Raw genomic sequence first — 7,180 nt, 5'->3', positions numbered from 1 at the left:
CGCGCGCGGTTCCCACTGGAGACCCCGCGCGCCCCCGCGCCGCGCCCGCCCCGCCGCCCACTCGGTGCCGCGCGGGCAGAGGCCCCGCCGCCCGGAGTGCCACGCGCCTGCCCCGCGACACGCCCTGCCCTGGACCCCGCGCCCGCACGTGGGGCCGCCGCCGCTCGGGGACACGGCCCCGCGTGACGGGGCCGGGACCGGCGGGGACGGGGCGCGCTCGCTGCCGGCGGCCGCCGCCGCGCGGAAAACGCGCTCCCCCCGCCGCCCTCCCCGGCCTTTGCGCGGCCGGGCCGCTCCGCGCGGTCTCGCGTGGAGAGTCAGGCGGCGGGCCGCGCACGTGCGCGCGCGGGGGAGGCGGCGGCGGGGGCCGCGTGCCCACAGCAGGTGGCGGCGAGCACGTGGCCGCGCGCGGGCACACGGTCCCGCATCCTCCCGCGCGCCTTCCCAACACCCACCCGCCACTCGCGTCCCGCCGCCGCCACCGCCAGGCTGCGACAAAACCGGGGGGATCCGGGTCATCCCCAGGCAGAGCCGGGCTCCGGCCGCGCCGCCGGAGAGATCGCCCGGCTGCTCCCGAGACCCCGGCCGCGGCCGCACCGATCCCGTAAATCCGTCCCCACGGCGGCGTGCCCGCGGGTCAGCCCGGGGCAGCTCTGCGGGCGGAGCTGGGGGACGCGCCGAGAGCTCCTCGCACACACGGGGCTGTGACACCCGCACGCCGCCTCTGCCCGGCCCGGCAGGCTCCGGCCCCCGGCGCTGCCCCGAGCTGGCAGCGCCCGTGGGAGCGCTGCCCGCCCGCCTTTATGTGACCTTAACGCGGGTTTCTGTGCATAGCGCCAAGTAGGAGACGCCGGGGTTTGGTGCGGCGTTAGGCTTAAGCCTGTACTTTTTAAAAAAAGTTATTTCAATATGTTGCTTTAATTCAGATCCAGGCTTTTTCCCACGCTGGTTAAACACAAGACCGCTTCCATGCTCCGCGTTTGCGGGGCAGATGGCAGCAGTGATTTATAAAACAGACATCGCATTCTTTTTTAATTAAGTATCCTTGTAGATTTTATCTTCCCTGAAATTGACAGGAGTACATAAGACGTTACATTAGTCTGCCAAATCATACGTGCCCTTTCGACTAACAGCTTGTAGAAAATCAAACCGTTTCCCAAAGATTAAAAAATAATTTTAAAAAAAAGTGGGAGAGCGAAGTCTGGTTTTGTAACCTATGGCCAGTTCTAGCAGTTATGTTTTTTGGCTATATATAACACACCTTTGGAACTTGGCAGTTTTTTGGGAAATGTTTTGCTTACACAATGAACTCAGCCAGTGCTGCCGTTCCTAATAAATAGATTAATTTTGCTGTTAATAAAAGTACACAGCCAAGTGCTCTAATTATATTGTAGGCATTTTACGTTTTCTTTTTTTCTCCAGAATAAAAGAAGTTTAGTCTAAAGATGTTTATAAAAGGTGTTTATTATAAAATAAGTAGGTGAGGGCTGATGCTGCCATGAAGCATGATGGATTCATCTGCAGCATGGAGGATTTATCTGATAGAAGTTACAAGGCAAATACACACCGCGCAAGCGGCAAGTAAATGTGAAGGTAGAACTCGTGAGCTCTGAGCAGTGCTGTGAATGTAACTGATAAACATTTCAAGCTTTTTTTTTTTTTTAATTCAGAAGCAATACAAAGACATGTAAGTCAACTGAGAAATAACTGGACAAAAATCTCAGATAAATCTGCCCCATAAATAGCTCAGCACTTTCCTAATCACATGCTGTATCCTCTGAAATGAACAATACAAAGAGTGCCTCTTAAAATAAAAAATCCTCACCATTTCAGATTTTTGGCGCTTTCTTTAGATGCAGTTCTCTAAAATTTTGTTCTTTCACTTATGTCGCTCTTCTAAATTTAGTATTTGGGACTTTTGGTGTGTTTACAGTGTCATATCCATGAATAATCCTAACAGATAATAGTTTGTTGATTTTGACTTTGACTGCTCCTTTTATTATTGCTGTTGATAGACAGCTGTTAAAAGGAGCCCTTAAAAGCGGGAACTACCAGCATTGTAACTCCTCCGATGAATCACTCCAACGAAGGATACATTTATTAGCAAGACAAGCGTTCTGCAGTTAGCGCATCATTCTCTCTTTGGAGATAAAGAGCACTTCCCGCGAACTTTTCTGAGCCTGTTAGCGCTATGAGCACCGACGTTTACGGCGTGATTTGCCCCCTCCTTTATCGTAAGGATAATTGAGGCTTTTCTTAAAGGGTGCCGTGTTTTAACACCCGGCCCAGCTGCTAAGTAGTGCTAGATCTCAGTTGGATTTTACTAGAATGCTTTACTTAGTGGGGCTAGGGAAAGGCAACCATAAGGCAAGAGCAAGCCAGTGGAATCCCAAACTCAATTTCAGAGCCCTTGAGAAAATACCTTGCCAGTTTGAACTTCACCTCATTTCTGCTCTATAGTGCTGGCCTGAGGCGTTGTAGCTACTAGGGACTCAAGCCCAGAAGGAGACCTGAAGGGCCTCAGCTAAGCATAAAGTAGCACGAGCATATTGTTGCAATAACAGTATTCAATGGAAAGGGAGCGAGCCAAGTTGTCTCCAGGCAATGCAGGTAGCAAGCTTAGATTGGCTTCCCAGCCAGACAAGTCCCATTTATTTTCACCATTTGAACTTGTGCTATACACGTCATTTATTCAAATGTTCATCTTTTCCCTACTTTGTGCCTTTGGCTCAAAAGCCACTCTGTGACACTGCGGCAATCTGTGAAAAATTCCAGGTCACCAGGGAGGGGAGTAGTGGTGCTCTAGCGAGAGAACTCTTCAGTAAAAAATCACCACTGCTCTTGAGCCATTACTGACTCGAGCAAACTGCAGGAGATTTCAGTCACCAGCACCGATGTGCTCAAAACCCCAGGGAAGCTGAAAGCACAGTTTGCACTTGTATGGACTTCTCTAAGGGTGGGCTGTGGCAGGTCCCTAGACCTTTACTTGCAGAAACTCTAAGGTGCCGGCCCTCCCCGGAGAATGCCTTCTCTGAGTTAGTTCCAAGGATCCAGTCAGCCAGAGATTCCCCTGGGCAGGGGTGAGGAACCACGGTGCCTGGCAGGGAGGTGGCAGAGCTGGCACTGCTTGTCCCTGAGCTGGGACTCGGAAGAGCTCAGTGTGCTAGTGCTTGGTACGAGGACAAGGAGCAGAAGAATGAACCTAAATTTAGAAGCCTTTTTGCTTCCTGCGCTGCAAACATTTGGGATAAGCAAGAATCCAACTTGAAACCTTCAGCAAGGCTTCCTTCTTGTAAATCTTTGCAATAGCCTACAGCACTCAGTAGGCAGAGATGTGGCATGAGATGTCAAAACCACTTTCAAGCAGGAACTAATTTTGGCAGTTTCATTCTGTAAAAAGTATTGCTATGGTACTAGTACATCGTCTATCACTTCACCACATCTTGAAACTAGGCCACTGTGCAGCCAGACACAAGAGTTATGGAGCCCGGAAGGAAAGGAGATGAGAAACAGTGGGGTGTAGAGCCAGCTCCTTGAAACTTATATACATTTTCTGTTAAGACTCTAATCAGCAAACAAGCCCCTTGTGCAAAAAGACAAGGCCACACGGGTAGCCAGAGCCCTTCCTGCTGCTCTTGGGCCGGCTTTCAGTGGTTCCTGTTGCTGGCCACACCGTGTGCGCAGCAGGCAGGGGAGCTGCCCGCTCCCGCAGGGCAGCCCAGAGCCACGCGGCTGTTCTCTGCAACACAGTGCAATTTCTTCAGCCGAAAGTGGTTCCAGCCTTTGCTGGAAGGGTGCTTGTCCCTGGGGACAGCCAAATGGATGGAGTCTCATGTTTCCTGCGGGTTCCTCCGGGCTGGCTCGGGCTCAGCTGGGCTGGATGGGACGGGCAGGATTGCCCTCTAGAGGGACGGCACGGGGGACGCGGGCGTCCAGCGGACTCGAACTCCAGCGGTGTCAGGAGCCAGGCACTGACTCACCCAAATCGGGCAGATACTTAAATTAGGCAGCTTGGAATTCACCTTAAATTATTTAGGCATGTATTTGATATAAAAAAACTTCAAAGAGACTGAATATATTAGAGGACGGGGAGGGAAAAAAAAAAAAAAAGAATGCAGCTTCCAAAATTTTCTGCCTTGAATTAAAAGGGTCTGACAGGCACCATTAAAAAATCGGTCCAATTAACTCATCTGATTTGCAGTAAAATGTGTACTGCAGTTCAAAATTTCTAAAACTAATATATTTAATGGCAAATAAAGCAACTTGATTACAAACTTTGCATACCTTCATGCTCTTCACAGCAAGTCTGACTGAAAGGACATGTATGGACACATTGCACAGGAATATTTGGAACCTCTGTTGGCCACAGGCAACAATACTGAACAAGTAACATGCTGCGGGCAATACCCATACATTGCTGTAACCCAGGCAGAGATGAACAGTGGCAGACATCTGAACTTTATTTATATTTTTAAACTTCCTGTGGCTGCAAGCAGTGTTGGAGGGTTCTGCTAGCAAAATCCTATACTAGTTGGGAAACATCAGTTTAGAGTGCCAGTTAATGTAATTGCTTTTTTTTCTGCCTTTTTTTTTTTTTCTCAAGAAACAGAATTTTTACATTACACTCTGGGGTTTTATTTTAATTTTACAGCAACACTGCTTCTTGTTCTTAGATACAATGATAGATGCCACTGGAAACTTCAAAATTTGCTACTTAGCTAGACTGAGAAATGGGCAAGATGTGTAATTGTGTTGCTTGCTGAATCAAGGATATCAAAATAGAGAATACATATAAATGGCATCTTTGGATTTTAAAAACAAGAAGGTTCATCTCCAAGTGCATGTGGGTTGGAAATCTTAAGAGTTTAGCTCACAGAGAAGAAGTTTCAAAAAAATGAACACTCATAAGAAAACCCTTTTCTAGCCTGAAGTAGCACCAGAGTGTACTGGCAAGACAAGAGATATGTAACACTTGAGCACCAAAGGAAGAAGAATTTTATATAAAAGCTTAAAATAAAAATCAGATCGAAGCTGAAGTGGAAGAGTAGAACAGAAATGTAAAGGAGCTTCAAGAATAGAGTAACTCAACCCAGTGAGCAACCTAAATTCTCCTTCTGTGCTGCAGCAGTTTACTTAGACATCAGTTGCATCCATAACTGTTTAAAAACTGACAAATCTGAGCAACTTCACTCTTGGAAGCATAAGCCTCTTTTAATCTCTTGGCAATGAAATCGCAGTTCTCTTTACTCTCTGTTAGTTCAGCCAAGAACTGCGCCATTGTGCGCTATTTCACAGCTTTGCATTTAAAAAGAAGCAATGCTCACTTAATGCACAGTCATCCTATCATTGACACCATAACTAACTCTGAACGATCAAACATTTATCCCATAAAGGTCTGTTTGCCAAGTTCTGTTTTACATCCAGAAGAGGTAAATACAGCCTGGAAAGTCCTTTCTCCCAAAGACATCCACATCTCCCAATCAAGTGCAAAAAGCACGTTCTTCTTTGTGTGCTTAACACTCAGTTCCATATCTTTCCCAGTATATGGAGAAAGAATATTTTGGAACAATTGCATAATCTCATACCTCACTTAGATATGTAAGTTCAAGTGCTTGCAACAATACTAGAAAGAAAAGAATTGTGAAGCAATGTAGAAAACTAGGTTTCTTTGAGAACTCAGTTGGAAGATTTAGCTGCTACTACTACTACTGCTACTACTACTATTATTATTATTATGTGTGTAAACAACTGTTTTTCTTGAATCAAAGAAGCACTATTCAGATAGTAGGAATACTCTTTGTTTCAGGTCCCAAAACTGAAACAGTCTTTCTAAGTTTTTTGAGGTCCAGCTGCTTCTGTCATGGCCAACATGTTATACAGTCTTTTTCACAAAAAAAAAGTCACTGTCTTAGAAGCAGCTAGGGATTCTCCCTTCTCTACTACTACCCTCACTACTGTTGGGAAGCTACTCCTGAACCTTGCTCTTTGGGTGGATTGGAATCTTCCCTTCTGAACTTGCATTAACGTGGATCTCTGGCTCATGGCCACTTGATGCCCTTTCTAGTATAACCTAGTCATACCCTACAGCAGTGCATTTGAGAACAACCATGAATTTAAAAGGTGAATGAGTTTTATCCAACAGGAATTTCCCTTTGATATTGGTGAAAATTCAATCTGGACTGATTTTTGATAAAAACTGTAGGTGGAGGGAGCTAGGTTTACAATAAGAAAAAAACCACCTGCTTGGTGGTTATTACTACAATAGAATGTGATTGAAAGCAATTACTTTTCATAAAAGTTGATGTAAGAAATACTTCTACTCATTAGTAAGGTGACTGCTTTTAGCAGCAGCAGTCATCTTCAAGAAATACTAGGTGTTTAAACCTTGTTTATTTTTCTGCAAAGATATCTTAGCATACTCCATCTAAAAGCCATGTATATTGCTTGTAGTCTTACATAATGTGAGCAGAGGTAGGGACATTCACAGTTTTTATACTTTGGATATAAATAAAATTGTTTGATTAAAAATAAATCTTACCAATACAGACATTTTTTCTGTAATGTTCTCCCGCTAAACCCATTTTTATGAAAATAATGATGCAAGCAACTAAGTGTAATTGTAGAAAATTATTGCTAGTGATTTGCATATGAAATACACACCTTTTACAGCCTCTACTAGCATTGTTCAACGAGCTTATAAATAGTACAGCTGAAATGCTGCAAACAGAAAACAGTTTTCGATGGGCACATGCTATGAATGAAGAAATGTTCAGACACAATGTGCAACTTGGAGAGCTTTCATCAAAACTAGCCAAGAGGGAAAAATGCCTCATTTCCTAACCACACTGTGTTTTGGATAAGCTGGTCACATAGAAAAAGCATCACTCTCCTCTGCAGAGAGTAAAGCTTTTTAAAATAGGGGTTAATATTTTTATGGGGGAAAAAAATAACCTAATCTATTAGTACTTGTTGAGATTTTTCTAATGCCTTCTGCATAACATTTAATTTCTATAATCCGATATTTAATAACTGCTAAGATCTGAACCTTGCAACGGAGGCCAGTCATTTGCTGTAGTCATTGAAGGCACAGAAAAGTCTAGTTTTAAGATATTGTTTTTGTTTCAAGTAAAATACTTCTGTGTACAATTTTAAAACTAAAAATTATGAGCATTGTTCTAAT

The sequence above is a fragment of the Melozone crissalis genome, unplaced genomic scaffold, assembly GCF_028551555.1.
Source record: "Melozone crissalis strain CALT ecotype California unplaced genomic scaffold, PUWL_Pcris_2 ptg000027l_1, whole genome shotgun sequence".
NCBI lineage: Eukaryota > Metazoa > Chordata > Aves > Passeriformes > Passerellidae > Melozone > Melozone crissalis.
The sequence above is the reverse complement of the archived record's forward strand: the minus strand, read 5'-3'. Positions refer to the sequence as shown.